The sequence below is a fragment of the Falco rusticolus genome, chromosome 2, assembly GCF_015220075.1.
Source record: "Falco rusticolus isolate bFalRus1 chromosome 2, bFalRus1.pri, whole genome shotgun sequence".
NCBI lineage: Eukaryota > Metazoa > Chordata > Aves > Falconiformes > Falconidae > Falco > Falco rusticolus.
The window spans coordinates 67,205,257-67,224,827 of NC_051188.1; the positions used below are offsets into that span (position 1 = coordinate 67,205,257).

Sequence of the window (19,571 nt, forward strand, 5' to 3'; positions counted from 1 at the left end):
GCTCCTGCGGAGGGACAACAAAGTTTGGCTCTGCACGAGCAGCCCCGAGGTCAGCAGCAGTAGTAAGGAAGGGATTTCAGGGGCCAAAGTCCCCTGCTGTCATGCTGAGGGAGCTGCCATAAAATACGGGGGAATAGCATGGCAAAGCCTGTCTCCAGGATGAACTCAGTGAAAAGGGACCGCTTTACTCTCTGCTCTTTCGCATGGGCTTGCAGGCACTTTGGGAGGAGGTTCACCATTCCGGACTTGCCTTTTATTTGCTTCACTTTTGGCAACTAGAAGTCTTGACTTCTTGACCCTGTGGAGGGCTTCAAAAGGCTTGACCGTGAGAATAAGTAATAGCCAGCTGTTCAGAGACCGTGATGGTAACCAGAATAGGCTGGGACCAAAGTGGTACACTTCCCTAGACTGAGCTGGTTAGGACGTGAAATGGGATAGTGATCCCCTGCTTCCAGAGGTCCTGCCTGGCAGACCCTGGTCTGCACAAAGACATTTCACAGCTTAATGGTAGCCCTCTACATTCGCCAGTATATGAAAGCATGAGATATTGAAGGTGTAAATAAGGAGCATTAGCATCCTTTAACTGGCTAACAGGGAAATTTTTAAGCAAAGATTCCTAAGTCTCATAATTATTCTTCAGCATTAAAAAAATTTATTTCAGGAGGTTTTCCACAGTACATGAGTCTAAGCTGAAATAATCTATGCTAATTGCAATCCTCTTAAAAGCAATAGCCACATTTATTTTTAAATAACAGTTTTTAATTGCTCTGGCACTCAGGAGCTGGTCAGGTCAATGGCTCAGTTGTGCTGGGTGCCGTGCAAAACCAGGAGTGCCCGAAATCTCACAGCACAGTTAAATGCCAGGCTGTTCCACGTTTTAAGCTGGGGATAACCACCCCTCTGTAGTAAGCCTGTGATTTGCATTCATTTAAAAAATGTCTCCTGTTATGTGCCTTGGTTAAAATTATGAGGGAAAGACTTTAGAGGGAAAACCCTGCATTCTTTCCCGGGGTGTGTGGTTTCCTCCTTCCATACAGACCTCATGATTCCCTTCTGAAGAACATGTCAGAGCTTCACCTGAAAGCTTGTCCAGTGACTGACTTATCTGTTAACTGACCAAGCACTCTCCCAAACTGCACTCAAAATAGTATTGCTCCCCATGCACAGATTAATCCCAATACTTTGTTCTACTTAATCACGAGACTAAACTTTTCTTGTTACTTGAGTCTCTCTGGCAGATTGTACGCCCTCTTATGAAGAGCAAAAAGGTGAAATGAGAATCATGTTACAAGTCAAATGCAGCAGAAGGCTTCTGGTGAGCTCTCCTGTTTATTTTAGCCATCTGACCACCTTCCCTCACCAGATAATGGTGATCTGAGGTGTAGGCTGTGAGCTCTGTGTAGCGTTAGAGATACACTAGACAAGAAACTCTTCGGGGAAAAGCCCACAGATACGAGCCATGCTCAAAATGTTCTGGCCACCTCCGTTAACCTGCCATGTTGTTTTTCCTTCTGATCTCTTGGGAGTGGATGGCTGCAAACTCAGAGACTTAGCCGAAACCTCCTGACCGTGACAGCTTCCCATGGTGCGGGCAGCTTTCTGCACCACAGATTTTCTTTCTGTGGCCATTCACCTACCCAACTGCCCGACCTTCACCAGTGATGTCTGATGCCACGTTCCCACTTCACTCGCGGTGCTACGTTTGCTTGTGGGGAACCCACGCTGAACCAAGCAAGGGAACTGGTTGGGTTATTTTATCTTTTTTTAAGAGTATTTTGAGGTGGCTCAGTTCTCTCAGTACAGGCTCAAGTGGAGCTGTATCAGCCCAGCTGAGCCAGCTGTGCTCTGTTGTGGTAGTGGGGCTGAGCATCTGGGGGCTCAAACAGGAGGAGAGATGGAGTGGGCTTTGCTGACAGAGGCATGCCCGTGGGCAGAGTTATCCAGGGCAACACACACCGTGCTGGAAAGATCCACTAGACTTGCCACCTGTGAATGCTGTGAAGGAAAATGAACTTGTGAGTGAGCAGAGGAATGGATTTAGGAGACTGGAAAAAGGCAAATTAATTACCTCAGGAAAGCCTCCTCAAAGCTTTCCTGTTTGGGAAGACGAGATATACCAGGTAGGGGTGTCCAGGCTTGCACAAATCAGATATACAAGCCTTTGAGGTAGCAATTCCTCACAGTGTGTCTTCATTCAAGGCTAAGGTGCAATGCTTGCATGAGCCCACATGCCCCTACTTGCTTCAACCAGCCATCTTCTTACACAGCGGCAGGCGAGACTGTCAGCACAGAGTACAGCTTCATCTAGAGCACATCCCTGGAGAAATTAAGCACTGGCAGTTCATCTAACCTTCAAGCTACCTTGTACCTATACTGCTTATCTCCACGTGAGACAGACTGAGCTGACAAATGCCACGGTCACACCTTCACTGCATTTTTTAACTGACAATTTAATCCATCCCTTTTTCTTTTATTTGATAGTCATGGAACGGGATTGATCCCTTAGGCAGCTGGTCACTGGGAGTGCCCAGGGCTGTGTTTCTGCGTGCAGGAGGCAGGGCGACAGAGGCAGTTAGGGGGTAGCACAGATTACTGGACACAGACCAGGTTACAGCTGCCACCTGAAGAAGCAGTACCTGTTGGCCCAAAGAAAGACAGGTGTAGCCTGACAGGTTAGACCAGGGTCACAGGCAGCCTCCCACAAGCTCTTCCATTTGTCTGTGGGGGTGAAGCTGCTCTGTCATAATTTACAAATGCCATATGTGACCTGCTATACATCTCGGGTCTCCTCACACTCTTGCTCCCCATCACGTGCCTGTAGCTATAACTTCAGTTTTGAAGTGCTGAAGAGCTGTAACAGGCATTTCTGTGACACATACATGTGTCTGAAAGCCTGGGCCCCAGAGCTGTTTATTTATAGGCTACTAGATGTGCTCAGCTCCTATTTCTGAAACAGGCACTTCCCCAGCACATTTTTTACCATCATGACCCATGCTCAGCTCACGCAGCCTAGGTTTTCTGCTCTCTTGTGCTACCCACCCCTGATAGAAGACCTATGGTGGTGGAACCAAAATGAGCTTCTCCAGCAGGAGAGAGCCACCAGCAGCAGAGGGCTGGCTCTCACACAGAGGAGAGGTTTGTAAGGGCAGGGACTCAGCCATCAACAGTCGGTGGCTGGCTCTAACGCCCAGACTTAAGCCCTGGGAAAGGAGGCACCTTTGCAGGCAGGAGCAGAGCTGTACAGTGCACAGCAAATAAGTAGATCAAGGAGAGGTACATAAGGCAAGCCCCGAGCAGATGCTTTGGGATTTTTTTGGATCACTGGGTCAGACTGATGACATCTGGACCATGTGTGTAGATCAAAAGGGACTGAAAAATGATCCAAAATGAGTTCCAAAACTCCCTCAGGTACTCCAGTATTCTCAATGAACTTCTGTGAAATGAAGAAAAAAGCAAAAATAAAACACAGAGAGCTGAAACAGAGATCCCACATAATTCTCCACATACGGGCTGCCTCACAGCTGAAATTCCCCAAACCAACCCATGTTTCACCAGCAAACAAACAAGTGGGGAACATCAGCCTTTTTGCTGTGCAGGTGAAAATAATTTATGTAACGCTTGTTCCCTACCTGCGATGCCTTAACAGGTTTACAGAGGAGAGGCGTGCAGGCGGCTCCCTCTGCAAGAGCCAGGCTTGCCACCTGGCTGTCTGCTTCTAAAATGGTCTCATAGCTCTGGGGAGCTAGGTGTTGCAGGGCTAATGGCTGGTGAAAAATGCAGGCTTATTTTCCTGAATATGAAATCTTGTACAATATTAACTCACCATTCAGATAACGTAAAAATACATTTTAAAATCACCTAAGCATATAGGTGGAAGTCGTTTAATTTCTTTCAAAATAAAATGTACTGAAGGTGCCAAGATTCCCCAGTAAAAGGCTGAAAATCTGGCAGAGGCCTGAGGGTTGTTAAATCACCTTTAACTGTGACGTGTGCCCATGGGTGAGGGGGGGGAGACACAGCAGTGCTGCTCTGACTGAGGAGGCAGGATCATGCCCTCCCAAGCTGGGCTGAAATGCTCCAGCCAGGAGCATCGCCTCACTGCAGAAAGCCACCTCCCTCTGTTCTGAAAGGAAAAGGGCTGTGGCCAAATGGGAACATCTCAGCAGCTCCCTCCAATTGCATCTTTCAGACCACCCCAAACTTGTACCTGACAGTCCTCAGGCTGAGTACTGATAACTCAAGGAGAGCAAACGCACAAGTTGTGCTGGGAAGCAGCTTCCAAATTACAAAACCGATTTCCCTGGAACCAATCCCTAAAGTCTGAGCAAGTGCTTAAGACCCCTGGGTCAGGAAAAGATTTAAACATGTGCTAATGTCCATTCTGCCTGAGACATGTCATGAGCATGTACAGTTCTCGGATTCTCGGAGCTGAGCACAGGTTTAGGTCTCTTCCTGTGGCTGTCTGTTACAGGCTCGAAAGCCAGGACTGGGAGCTGATCCCAGAGGGGCAGTGGGGTTGGGCAAGGATACAGTGGGCCTCTTGTCCTGCAGACTGAAGTCTTTCCCTCCCACCTCCCTCACCCGCCAGGCTGACTGCTTGCACCTCTTGTCCACTCCACCGGCAAGGGGAAGGTGCAGGTTTAATCTCAAAGAGAGGGTGGAGAAGGAGGGCCCAGGACAGCGATGGCCACAGTGAGGAAACTTCTGTACCTGGTGCAGTCTGTCCACCTGACAGCTACAATGCTATTTACAAAATTCCCACTGCAAGGGGCTGCGTAACACAAAACACAGCTCCGGCTCAGGAGAGGTGAGCTGGAGAAGAAGATGGCATCCAGAACAGCCTCCCTGTGAGTCCCACAGGTGATGCACCTGACTTCCATCCAGACCTGGCTTCAGGAGCTACCCTCCCCAAAGGCAGGACCTTCTCCTGCCCCAGAGATCAGGCTCGGCCACCCTTGCAGAAGGAGAAACTGCGGGGGAGCCGCAGGGCACCTGGCTGGGGCTGGGTGATCCGTAGTGGGGAGAGAGGCTACCGCTGTCCGCAGGGACAGCAATGACGCGGTGCGGAGGGAGGGCATCCTTGCAGGGAGCCTTGCCTGCCGGTCTGGTAAGCTTGTGGCAGTATTTTCCTGTTAAATCCTGATTAACTCAGCCCAGGCAAGCGTGTGATGTAGAAGGACTCCCTGAGGCAGCTCAGGTAAAATATATGCTTTATAACCTCTGCTTTTAGTGCCTTGTTTTAAGAGTCTGTTAACTTAGCGTATAAATCTCATCCTTTAATATAGGAAAGAGAGATAGGTTTGAATTAGAAAATGCCTGGAAATTCAGGTTTTGATTACTATTCTTCCTCTGTACTTCAAATTAAGAGTGGGTTATTAATGGCAACATGGAAGTTCCTGAGTAATGCAGTTTAAGCTGGATGCTTTAAACCATTTAAACATAAAGGACTAGATTCTCCTTTACACAAAGGCCCTAAAGTGATAGAAAATAATATTTAAATCCTCTTTCAGACCTAAACATTTTCATTAAGAGTAATTTTTATAGTACGTGTCTAATCCAATCTAATCTTGCAAAAGATGGTTTAGTGCATTTAGTACAAAGTAATTTACATGATAACAGATAAAGTGAATACATCATTTTGCCAGCTATTAAATAATACTTAATAATTCCAGTTGGAGTACTCAGCTGTAAGAGCTGCTTTCCATTTCAGTGAACTTTCTGCTACGGAGAGGAAAGAAATGATTCCTCCACATGGCTGAGCGTCAGGTTTCTTTGAGCTTGAAAGCAGGCTTGCAAAGAGTGGGTGTTTATGGTTGCTTATCTCCACCAGGAGTGTTTTCTGACATGCAAATAACCTGCCATCTGCTAGCATGCTTGAAACAGCTCTGCTTTAAAACCTTCTTCTGCAAGCCTCTGTCAGCCCAGCCCAGCATTAGCTTCATTTTAGGAGGTGGTGGTGTAGTTTCTTTGGTGCTGTGCTGCTACAGATGTGTGAAAAGCACTGAGTAGGAAAAGGGAAAAATTGAAAAAGGTATCTTTGAATCACAGACGGGCTCTCCTGCCCTTCTCCCTCTCCGAATTCCGCCCTGAAGACAATCTTTACTAACTCAGAAGAAACCAGGGGTTGATTTCCAACTGAAGGCTGACTTGGACTCTTTTTCTGAGCTAGTCTTTACAGCTAATAGCTGGGGGGGTTGTCTTACTTTAGTAGTCATCACTGTTTAAACAAGTGAGGATGTCCTCATACTTTCAGGTAAGCTGAATGGTGCTCTGGACTCCACAGGCTGTACGTGGTGCCTGAGGTAGCTCACCACTCAGATGCAGATGTTTAAGCTGTAACATCTACTTGCCCTCAGCTGGTACCCTCCCTTCTGTATAGGTGTGTATCTGACTTTACATTCCAGGAAATAAAACTACTGCAGTACACAAACTTACACCACGAAAAATCCACTTGGGTGTCTGGCAGCTGAAGAATAACCTCAGGCTGAAGCCAGAGACTCCCCCTGCATTTGAAACACTCAGGGACAATGCAGGTTTTACACTTACCCAGCAGAGGTGGGGGTGTGGGGGCAAAGGGCTCCCTTTAGCCCATCACTTTGCTGACGAGGGCAATGCTTTCCACATGTGGCAGCCCTGTTGCAGGACCCAGTTTATAAAGCCACCCTCTTTCCCTGTTCCCACAGTTCTGTTTCTGCCATCATGCCAGATCTAGCAATGAATCTGGATGAAAAAAAAAAAAACCAACAAAAAAACCCAGACAAAAATTTGAAAGACACCACTTTCAGCTTACTGGGGAAGGAGTTTGTGAGTAAGCCAAGACCAGGGCAAGGCAATAGTTGTCTAACCCATCTGATAATAGTAAGGTGAAAGATGCCTGGCAGATGACACATTAAAACTGGGTGGACTGTAATCTGGAGTGAAGGGAGAGGGAGAAGAGAAAGGCATAAAGAGCAGGAAGGAGAGGACTCATACCTATACGGAGTTTCACCCTGGATGGAGCAGGATGGCTGAGACCCTCTTTCTTGGGCAGCTACACGTGTCCCTGCTCCATGGAGGCTCTGCAGTAAAACATGACTTACCTGGGGAGCACAGGGAGCAACCCCCAAGTGCCCTGCGCTCCAGTCACACCTGCACAACAAGTAGTACTTCTGCCACGTCACACTACCTGTATGCAAAAATGACCGAGTGGATGTTTTGCGGGACAGCTAATGTAACAGTACTTTTCTGAAAGGCAATCTACCCACAGCAGCATTGCATAGTTGAACACCAAGCTCCCATAATTAGTAATGCAAATCTTCACCTTGCCTTTTATCTTTGTCACAGTGACTGGAATGCACCCCGCTACCATCTGTGATTATAATTCATGCGTCACTAAAACCACAAAGTATGCTTTTTACATGCCCAGTGTCCACCCCTCCATCACCAGCACTGCCCATAAATCTTTTTTTCCAAAGATGCTAGGACCCACTGGCAAAATCTGGAGGCTTGCCAAGTATTTGCTTGAAATATTAATATATTATTTAAAATAGGAGCTCTTCACAAAAGACATATCTGACATTTCCAAGGAGTGTCTGGTGAGCTAGAGTATCTGGAAAGTGCTTGTTGTGAGCCTGATGGAAGAAGTGGTTCAGAACAATCTTTTGCAGCAGGAAGCAGTTTCAGCAAGGACCTTGCTCCGCTAAAAAGGGAGATGCTGTTAGAGGCTAACCTAAAACAGCTGCTGTATTTATTACCTTCGTTAGCAGTTTTGATAATAATAGCAATAGTGGCAACAATAATAATAACAATAATTAGTCAATGCAGAATGAGCTGCCAGCAGCAGGCTCGCTGCCTCACAGTCTTAACTGTTCGTTTCCTGTGCTGTACAGTGCAGAGTCCCTAAAAGTGACTGCATTTTAAAGAAAAAAAACCAGCTCTACATATTTTTAAGATCCACTGCAAAGTCTGTGTAGGCTATAAAAACATGTACAGTCTATGTAGTGAAATAATAATTGAAAAAAATAAAACCCCTCAGACAATCCAAACCAAGAGCTTTTCCTTGAGCACACAGCAGTGATCCTAAACAAAGCTGGGGACACTGCCTGAGCCAGAGGCTTTTTGTACTATGACACTATGGAGAAACAGACCATTCCCCAGGGGACTGACATCATTTCCACAGTTATCATCTCACTTGTCTGGGTACACCTACAGGCTGACAAAATGTTTTTATTTTGAAGATTGTTTAGGCACACAAAATTATTTGACATTATGAAATATTCAGCTCAGTGTGGTTGTGTATGCTGCTGCCAGCTTGTTGGGAGATTGTAGTACCCCAGCGAGCTGACTGCAAAATCTTTGCTTAGGAAATACTTTTTTCCACCTCTGTCACAATGATGCAGGTGTGGTTAACTAGTCTACAAAGAAATCATGGTTACTTTGTCTGAAATGGCCAGCATTAATGCTGTAGTGAGAAAAGGACAATGATTCTTCTGCCATACAATGCAGAGGTCACAACAGCCCAGACTCCGATAGCAGGAAGGGGAGATGTAAGGTGACTGAGGACTGGCCCTGGATCAGACTCATTTTCTGGTGTGCTGTGGTGTGCGTTTATGGGCAGCTTTCATAATAACTGGTACCAAGAACAGGAATTTTGACAAACAGCTTTCATTGAGAAAAAAAAAAAAATTCTTCTTGCTTATCTTTGCATATCTCCACCTGTGGTGCTACAACTGGTAAACCTCTCTGAGTACCTGTGGCACAACTGACCAGATGTGCTTCATCCCTTTGGCCTTTACCATACCATGGGGGTTGGGAGAAGATCCTTAGAAGAGTTTTGTTCCAAATCAGTTTGGTACACTACAGAAATGCACATAGCAGGGTGTTCATATTGCCTAACCTAATCTGGCCAGGATGTGTGCTCCTGCCTGAGCCTCCTCTGGTCAGCAGCCTCCAGAGCCTCCACTGACAACAGAAGGACTGATGAGCTTTTAGTGATGGACTGAGCTAAAGGCTTGAGTCAGGCATGAGTAAAAAGTGCTGAAACACTTCAGGAAGGCTTCTGAATATCACATAGGTCCTACAGGTGTTTAAGAACAAGCTAACATTTTGTCAGGACATCTGTCAGAAATGGTATGTTTGCAGTTGATCTTGCCCAGGGGCAGAGGGTTCAGCCCTGCTTTTCTGTGGCTCTGTGATATTCAGTGAGTCTCATGGCCAGGAAGACAAAAGCTGGAGGAAGCCACAGAGACCCTGAATTTCTCAGGAAGCTGTAACAGCTTAGAAAAAAGAAGTTAATGAAAAAACAACTTCGGGGAAATGTGAAGAGTATCAGAAATTTAAATTCTGAGGCACTACTTCAAGCTACTATAACAAGTAGTGGTTTGATACGGGGTTATCCTTATAGCTATGCGATGTTCATTTTCATTACAAAATGGTGAGGAGGGGAGTATGTATTTTTTGCTACGAGATCCAGTGCCTTTGTGAAAAAGCCTGGTGAGAGACCTTGGCAAATCTCACCCTGAGCTGTGCCTGGCATAAACTGTACCAAACAGAGCTTATGAAGTCACTGGTAAGTCTTCAGCTTTCACCTCAGCCATTTGCAAAGTAAGGTCTGGGAAGCAGACCTGGTCTAACTCACAGTACTTGGAATGAATCAGAGGGTTCAAAACAGTTCTCATCACCTCAGCCTCTAGTGCTGTCTGTCTGAATGTGGGACAGGCATAGATTTATGGCCAGATCCTTACCTGGCCTTGTTAATAGCCTTGGTACAAGGGCTCACATCACTAGGCACTCAAATCTGCAGAAGTTTATCCATCTGTGGCATCAGCCAATGTCTCATCTATTAGGCTGCCACCATAGATTTGCTATCTAAGGTTGTTCGCTTATGGAAGTATGTAATTTAAAGGTTAACCATTTAAAATACAAATGGCCTGGGCCATAAGGATGGTTTGGTGACTATTTGCAGAGATGTTGTGTTCTTCAACCTGACCCGAAGCTGATGGTGCATTATCCAGAGACCTACAGTGTTACCAGGTAAAGTGTCATGCAGTTGCAGAGTCACTGCCACAGGGCTCTGTGTGATGTTATGCAGTCAAGGACCAGGAGAAGGACCACTCCTGTGATGTGCAACTCCATTGCCAATAGCAGTTTCATCGCTAGAAGGAAGCCAGACTTGTCTTCCTTTCTGAGAAGATGTTCAACTACCATATCACCAGACACCTTTGCATGTGCTGGAGAAACAGGGGAAGGGAGAGGACTACTTACAGAGCACTAATGTGCAACACTTGTAGGACATGTGTGTTTCCACCTTGAGTGTAAGGCAGGATACTCACACTTTTTACCACCATGCATTCAAAACTTGATTGAGAGACCTTGAAAACTATCCATTGACTTCAGTGGAGTTTGGATCATGCCCAAAAGCCACACAACAGCCTGGAAGGAGGAAAAAATAAACTGATTTTTCCCCCTGGAAAGATCCAGGAAAGTAGTTCAGGCAGACAGAAATAAGATATTGTGGCGTTTGGGGTTTTGTTGGGGTTTTTTTGTTGTTTAGTTGGGTTTTTCTTCCCCACAGCAGCTCATATTCTAATGCCTGGATTATTTTTAATGTTACATTCTTTTTGGTGTTGTGATTTCTAAGAAGAATAGCCTGCAGGGCCTTTGGCGACAGGGCCCAGCAGGCAGCTGAAACAGAGCAGAAGGAGCTCCCGCAGAGAAACACGATCTGCAACCCAGCTGGCAGCCAGGGCTCCCAAAGGGCCAGGGAAAGTGGGGGGTGCTGGGGCAGGACGAGGTTGCAGAGCCATGCTCAGATGTCGCAGAATCACAGATGTCCTCTCCCCAGAGCCACGCTGGGCAGACACTGCCATGGGTGGCAGAAAGTGACCAGCAGTGACCACTGAGCCTATAGATTCAACAGCAGAATTTACAAACCCATCACAGTCCTTGTGACTATCGCAGGGGCTGGGGAGCAAGCTCCAGGAAAGATCGGTTTGATTTGGTCTGACGTGAGCCATGCTCTTATTTAGTCTGGACCTGGACCAAACTGAGCCTATTAATGCTCTGGTTTGTGTTCTGGCTGAACTAAGCTTTGCTTTTTGATTTTTGAGAAATCCCAGAGAGCAGGCTCCCAGTGTGAAAGCCCTATCAGCCGGGCTGCTGATGTGAAACACAAGTCTCACATTTGTTTCTTTACTGGTTCTTTTTTGGTTTAGAAGCACACAGATACATTTAACAGGAACACACCCCCTAAAACCAGCATCTTCAAAACAGTTGGAAAATCAAGATTTTTACTTTTTAATGATTACCTTAAGCAGCCCTGCTTTACAGCCTGGCCTTGGAACTGACATCGCACAACCAGTAAGCCTTACAAACAAAAAAAAAAAATCACACCTTGCTACTTCTAAGATAAAATGTCTTTTAATGGCTTTTCTACTAATTAGCTGCCATAACGTCTCGGTCTCTTGGCAGAGGCTCTTTCTAATTTATGTTAATAAAACCACCAAGCATTATGGTCCTTTATTTAAAGTATTTTGATAAGGGATAAGCAAGCATAACAGTGCTGCTTTCTTCCAACTAATGGACACGTAGAGCTGCATCCCTCCAAACATCAGACCTGCTGCAACACCCATCTGCCTGGGCAGGAGTTGCCATGAGGGACTGAGGATGGGGAGAGCTCTCAGTAGGGCTGAAGTGGCCAGGAGGAAGGAGCAGAAGGCTGTTGCTACAGCCCTGCCACAGGTTTCTCTGCTGCAAAAGCAAAGCGCAAAGCCCAGAGGAAACCATGCACATAGCCCCCACCTGAGATACAGTAGATTGATAAACCTGTTGGTTTTTTTCAGAGGCAAAGAGTTGTGCAGGTGCCATGATGCAACCTTACATCCCTCCTCTTCCTCATGAGAAAACTCTTCAGTCTGAGTGATGTGCCAATAAAGAAAAAAGCCATCTAAGTAGAAATAAAATGGGCCAAAGCCTCTTTAGCTGTGGTTAGTCTCTAAGCATCTCCGTGATCTAGATGTTGCCAACAGTAAGTCCTGCTCTTATGCTTTTCCTCTTACATATGGCTTTGCTCAAGCAGTGTCAAGCACAATAGTGGGTATTAAGGGAATGCACACAGTCACACTAAGGGGAAACAAATTATTTGGAACACGCCCTTGGATGCCCATTTTAAAAGAAACATTTATCTCAGTTCTTCAGCAGTCCACAACAGGACCAGCCTAATGCCATAATCTCAGGATTTGTCAGCTTGGATCACACCGAACGTCATCCTTTCTCATCTTACACTGCAAGCTGTCTTGTTATTCCTAGCTAACGCAATTATCTGTACTCATATTTTCCACACAGTCTCAAGACAACACTCAGGCATTTCAAACTGATAGTTTAATTAAATTATGGCAACTGGGGTTATTTCAGTTCCAGGAGTATCTGAGGCAGAGATGGTAAGGGTAAACATGGCACTTGTGCTTTCAGGGAAGGGGATAGACTCTGCTCTGTGTGAAGATGAAGCTTTCAGCGGGCTGAATTTCATTGGCAGCTGAATCCTCTAGAAATCAAGCTCCTTTCATACATTTCAAGTTGGAGGCTCCAAGATGGAAGCCACAAAGATCACTTGTGGAAACTTTGTCTTAAACATGCAAGGAGAGCTGGAAATACAGCTATTCCTCTTTGCTAAAAAAGTATTTTTACATGGTTTAGACATCGTCTGTGCAGTCGGGTGCACCAAGACAGCATGGCATTCTATGGGAAGTTCTGCTTGGCCTTTACTTATACTAGCCACCCAAAGAGCAACATTAGGTTTCTGTGTGTTATGTGACTAAAGGGCAACCACAACAAGCAGTGAGACTAGGAAGGATCAGTGACAGATGGAGGCAGTCTAATGACCTGAGCAGTGAAAATATGGCCCGCTGAATCAGCAACTCCATACAACTATCAAAGGAGGAGGATTAGACCATTATCAGTGTGAAACACCCCATGACGGGACAGCCAAATGGGACAAAGAGCCATGCATAGGAAAGGGAGGTGCTGCCTAACAGGATGCAGAATTTAGCGTGGTCTGCATAGGAAGAAGAATTTGAGGATAGTATAAAATTTCTCAATGGGAGGTTTTCAGGGGACTGTGAGAATCAGTAAGGGATGCTTACAGGAAGGACCAGAGGTGGAAAAACAGAGGCATCATGATGAACTGAGGGAATAACAAATATGAGGAAATAGAGGGGCAAAGGAGGTAAAAGGGCCCAGTTGAGTGTATAGTTGCTTGACTGAGTCCTGTGCTTCATCACCACCATCTATCCTGTATTGCCACTAAATCCTGTTTCTAACTGGCTTCTGTGAGGGTGCGTGCTCTGTCCTGAGTCATTTTGTGTGAGTGCTACCAAGCTTCACACCAGACTAGTAGGATTAGAGAGTACCAGCACCCAGAGGGGGATCACAAACCTCTGGGGCTCATAGGTCCAAATGCCAGCAGCTGGAGGAGACCAGGAGCTAGGTGCCAACTAGACGACAGAGTGTCTTAAGACCAGCTCCTGAAATGACCCATAAATACATTGTGCATATATCCTCAGAGTGGACTTTAATCCTGATGCCCCAGAGAGGGGGAACAGGATGAGGCTGTCTGTGCTGTTTATGTTTGTGTGAGTGCTGGCTATGCCAATAAATGCAGTGATTCCTCTTTGTGCTGATCCATGTGACAGGGGATGTGCTCTGTGTGTGTGTCTGGGGGGGCATGGGACACAACATTTCCCTTCCAAGGCTCATTATCAACTTTCAAAATGTCCCATGCAGCTCAAGGAAGAACATCTGGCTACCTCTGGCTTTGTATCTTTTCTAGGAGAACTGTCCAACACCCCCCTTTACTGAATCATCGTTTCTTTGGGAATGGAATGAAGGTGGTTTGCCAGTTATCCTTAAATCACTCCTACCACCAGACAGTCTTGAAGATAAAGTAAGGAATGAATTTACTCAGGAATCCAAAGATCAGCAGTATGATCTCCTTATTTAGAGGCAGCTGTGCAGAAATAAAAGAAAACTTACAGCTGCAGACATTATGCTAACTCTGTTCTCTGTTTTATCCAGTTTAAACACTCTCAGCATGCTTACATACCTTTCAGCTGGAAACTTGTCTTTAAGCAAAGCCTGGTCCAGAACATGTATTTCATTGAAGGGATGTTGATTCAGAGATATGTATGTCCTTGCACATCTCTCTTCTCCCCTGGAATGTTTCAGGTCCCCTTCACATCTCGCCCACTCATGCCATTACCTGGCCTTGGAACTGTTGGTGCCTTCTGGATAGGTGGGATCTTCTGCCCAGGGGAACAGACAGAGGAAAAATATCACCATCCTGGTGCTTACCTAAATGTATGCTGACTGTGAAGGGAAGTTTCTCCAAGGCAGAGCAGGATTCAAGCATCCGTGCATTAATTCTTTACACACTCAAAGCAGCAGGTCATATATATGCATAAGCTAATAATCATAGTAGATATAAACATATAAATGGTGATAATGCACGTAGTAAGTTAGATCTGGCTTCACTGAGACAAGAATTAAGGGTAACCAAATTATTTCAGGCTGACAATGACATAAACATGCTTGGCATGAGCAACGCCCCTGCAATACACCATGAGGGTATATTCTTCCTTTGAAGGTATGGATGTACTGGATGAGAGATTTTTGGAAAACTTTAAAACCAAAAGTCATTTATCATACTCTGTATTCTATTAACATGGGGGTTTTTTCCATCTGTTTTCCCAAATCCAGGATCCATGTTAGCCAATGCTTTACAGCAAGCAGTCACTGTATTTAAATTTCATATGCAATGCTAATGCCCATCCTTACTTGCAAACTTCCAAAACTGGGCACTGATGGAAAAAGTTTTAACTTCTTTTTAAGGGCTGTAGGCATACCTACATACCTGCTGTCACATTAACATCAGGAGGAATGATCTTGCATTGTCTGACATTAACCTGGTCTCACCCCTGTGAAGAATGATTTCGACCCTCAGGTTATTTCACTTTGCACAAGCGCTGCTGGTTGGCCGGTGTTAATGCAGTAGGATTGTCCTTGGTAAGATTCTGGCATTCAAATCTATCGGGCTACCAAGAAAAAGCTGAGCAATTTGAGCTGCTAGCATGATACCATGTTTGAAAAGGAGCAGAAATGCTCTGTTGTTTACAGTCACATTGAGAGATGGTGCAAATCACTTTCCATCATAGCAGCAGTAGGTCACACATTTGAAAGGCTTCTCTATTCAGGCCTTTAAGTCAGCTGTGCCAGAAAGGGGACCTTGGGAGCTGTGTTTCTGGGATACTCTGGGCATCCCCTGCCACACTTTCCTCCTCCTCCTCCTCCTCCCCTGAGCCGCAGTGCCCTGCAGCATGTGTAATGAAAGTGGTGTCACCTTCTTTTATAGACAGGGAAGCAACTTTACATGACATTTGATGGCAGATGGCTATGACTGCAGAGTATCCCCTCCTGGTCTGGCAGCCCTAAAGTGCAGCTGCAACAGAGGTTGGGGAGTGAGGGGTTTCTCCTGCTGGGACGGAGCAGTGAGAGGCTTCATGGGAAGGGCCCATCACAGAGCTCAGCTTTGGGTCCTTAATCATTTCAGGTCAGGTCTGGGTGCCATAAACCAGGGGAATGAAAAGAGCAGCTGAGCTGGTTAAGTGCCCAGGTGGGCTCCTGCCAGTGTTCTTCCATGGCTTTGCACAAGCCATCCTAAAAATGTCCTGCAGCTTTGCAGAGAAGCAGACACCCTCTACTGTTTTGGTACCCAACTGTAAATAGAGATTCACACCTCTTCTGCAGCAGTCAGATTTTTCTTTTTTTTAAGATACAACCTCCCCCTACCTGTTAGATTTTATTAATGAAATTATTGTACTTCTATACAATCCAATATTTGTTTTTCTAAAAACTTGATCTCTAGAAGACAAAGTTGTCTCCAGAGCCTTTCCTGCACACAATGATAGATCAGGACCAAAGTAGGGTCAGAGCCAGAGAGCCCACAGGTCTGGGATCTGGTGTCATTTTAGGATTTGGTGTGATGATGCACAGAGTTGAATGCCCTAAAAGCATTTCAGCATGCAAGGCAGAGATGACAACTTCTCTTTCTTTCTACTTGTTCATCTCCCTTTGTTCTAGGTTCTTCAATGCCAGGAGGCCTTTCTTTTTATACTTTAGGTTTGGCAACTATTGAACCTCTTCGGGCCCAAGCTCAATTGCGAACCATGGGTGACGTCCACAGCTCATGCAGCAACTCAGATAAATGCCTTCTTCTTCATACGTCTTTGCAAAGGAGCACATTCTTCCTAAAAGCTAGAAAAAAGCACTGCTGTCTGCTGAGCAGGCGCCAATTTTAGTGCAAGCACAGATCAAAGAGAGGTGTGAACCTCTCGTCTCCATCTTGGCAGGGAGTTCCCCAGAATATTTAATGTTTGTGCCCAAAACCTAAATGGCAGATTTGTTTACAGGAGTGTTTTCCAAAAGATGCTTGGGTTACACTCAGCAGCTGCCCTCAGTGCTGGTGCTGGGCATACCTTGCGTGTCTGGGTGATTTATTGATTTGAACTGCTTTCCACAAGACTCCTGCTTGCGAGGCAGGGGCGTGCTCCAGCATGGCGGAGAAGCCATAAAACAGCAGCTGCAACAGATGGCTTCAGCTCTCATCTTGGTTTGGCATGCCCTGCCCACATGGTGCCAGACACACATGCTTGTGCAGGGCTTGATGTATGAGGAATAATGCAAGAACATTTGTCAGCTGCAAAAGAAGAGGAATAATGTGCTGTAGGGGCATAAAGTTAAACGAGGGAATGTGGGAAATGAGGTGGAGGGGGAAAAATGCAGATATTTTGAGGAAACATCTATTAATCCTTGCAGGGAAAGAAGCAGTGGCAAGGATGCTAAGGAGCCAGGGACTGACAGGATTAGCTTGTGGGGTATGTGGCTTGAGTGGAGAGAGGAGGCTGGCAGACCACGCTGCTGACACCACAGGTGCCTGGGGCAGAAAGGAAGCAGGGGAGAGATGTGGCGTGCCAGCATAACAGACGAGGGGAGAAGAGACGGTGGAACATGGAAAGAAACACAAAGAAAATTATGGTAATGCTAAGATGGTCTGGTATTCCATTGGATAATGGTTTTATGAGGCATACAGGTGGCGATCAGAAAAAGATCAGCAAATTCATTGTCAGGATATGTGCAAAAACAGACTGCAGATTTTGCATGATAAAGGCTCTAATCTCACTATCCTTCAGCTATATTGAATGTATCTTTTTAAAGCATGAAAAAGGCACTGTGGTTTTTTTCCCAGCAATCTGAAAATCAGAGAGCTCTTTGTGTGTTTTGACCAGTGTGCAACTAACAATTTAGCTAGTCTCAGCTGACAAGGCACACATAGCAAAGACACGTCGCTTCCTTGTTCAGCACGCCTTGGGTTTGATTTCTGTGCTTCAGCAACTTAATGGCTAAACATGTCTGTCAAGACTTTCAAGTTAATGTATGGTCATAGCACTGATTATTTATCTTTGAATAATTTTTGAAAAATCTGAGCAGCTCTGGTGATTATAGAAGTAGCTCTGTTTAACTGAGGTACCATAAAGAGCTGTCCCCCGGTGAATGTCACATTCTCTGTCGAACTTGGCCATAAAATCAGGGTGCCAGTTTTAATATACACAGCTTTCTCAGCCACCAGCAAAATCACTGTGAGTTCTCACAAAAGGCATCACTGAAAAAATTAAGGTATTAATACAATCAGCTGGAGAATTTTTATATTATGGATGAGAAAAGAGGCAAATCAGTGGCTCAGCAAAGAGAGAAAACAAGTATTTGAGGTTCATCGTAGTCACATACAGGATCATGGTAAGGGGAAACAGTAGGTGTCAGGTTTGATATTAATTTTGGCACTTGGCATCGAGGCTAATCTAGGCTTTGCAGTGAAATTTTTCTCATTGTGCTAAATGGCCTAAAAGGTATATGGTAGCCCTGGGCTGCACTTCTATCAGCAAGGCAACAAACCACTAGCAAAGATCGAGTTACTAGTTATGCAGCTGATTAAGTCTCCAGGGGAAGGATGTACACCATAACACCAACAGCTGCTCTTTACAAACATCACTTTTTAATATTGTTGGGCTTGTTTCAAATTGCACACGAGGGCCTTCAGCAGGCTAACGTGAGCCACCAGGCTTACACCAAGGCAATGCCAAAAAGGGGGGGCAGTGCCCTATTCCACAGTGTGCAAAGATGATACAAGGCTTAAACATTTTGCGTAAGATTTTAGATTTATCACCACTACCAGCTGCACTGTCTTAATTTCTATTTCTGCACTGTTTTGGGAAATGCCTGTGAAGGTAGTATAACATCATACTAGTTTTACCACTGAATATGTCTTGAGAGCAGCTTATCAATTGTGATGTAGTGTATGCAAACAGGATAATTTTGGGCTGCCAGAGCACCTTCACTTGAGATCATGTGCCCCCTGTCAAGCATGAAGCCTGAGGCAGAAGATGTAGGGAAAAAGCTGTCACAGCTGATCTTGGGGCTTTTTGGCTGGGAACTGTGCTCCTGTCAGAAGGATCCTTCTAATGTCTGTGGAGGTCTGGGAAATTCTTAGTCTGCTAAGGATTGGGGAATTTTTTATGATTTCACTGTATTTTTCAGATCTTATTGTCAGCAATGATCTCTCTCATAGTTTCCCCTATAAGTGGGAAACCTGAGCCCCAGGGAGCTTAATTTGATTTTTTTACAGTGCTCGGCACTTGCAGCTCCTCTGTCCCTCATTGGGACTTGCATGCACTTGCCAGGTTTGATAACATGGATGTGAGTGTCATGTCCAAGGTCACAAAATGAATTAATGCCAAAGCTGGGATTATTATTACTTATTATGGCCAGGCTGGCGATTACACCTACGCTTAAGGCAATCTGCAGCTTCTATTACAAAAGTCTGCTTTAGTCTCTTATGCATGCCAAAATAAAACCACTTAGGCTGAAATTCCTTACCCATACAAGCACCCTTGTATTTGGCAGCAGGTGAAACACACTGAGCTCTTGCTTAATCTTGCCGGTGGCAATTCCTGACTCTTGCTGCTTGGGTCACAGCACTTTACTTCTCTCAGATAACAGTTATCTCATGAGAAAATATCTCTCTCCTAAAAAGAATCCTGAAAGTGTCTTTTGTACATGTACTCATACTCACTGGCAGAGTTAGCTCCAGTGGGGTAAAGACATTAATTCCAACAGGCAGGTAAGAGTGCAAATGGGGCACTGAAATTCGATGTTACTGGGCTTGCTTCTCTCATCTGCTTTAAACTCAGGAGATCACTTGGATCCCTTTGTCACTGCACCCACAAATAGTTTTATCTCAGCTTGTTGTTAAATGAAGCCCGCTTAGCTTTATCAGGACTTAGTTTGGTGGATTATGAGGGTAGATTTAGTTTTGGACTAAAGACTTTGGAGAAGTCTCAGCATGATCCAAAACCAGCGGAGTGAAAGAGTATTTCAGCCAAAATGGGAAAGGGCAGAGGTGAGGCCATGAAACAGCTGCTAAGAGCAGTGGCCTTTTGTGAGCTGTAACATTTGCCAGGCAGATAAATGGAAGAGTGAAGAAGAAA

General features: G+C 45.4%; 1 protein-coding gene across 1 annotated transcript in view; it reads left to right on the top strand.

Moving 5' to 3' along the window:
- Positions 1–5,088: 5,088 nt before the first annotated feature.
- The window catches only part of FHL2 (four and a half LIM domains 2), a 63,557-nt gene continuing 49,074 nt past the window's right edge, over positions 5,089–19,571 (top strand). Inside the window, exon 1 of the mRNA XM_037376604.1 lies at positions 5,089–5,197. The gene's annotated coding sequence lies outside the window, so the exon portion shown is untranslated. The remainder of the gene's footprint in view (positions 5,198–19,571) is intronic.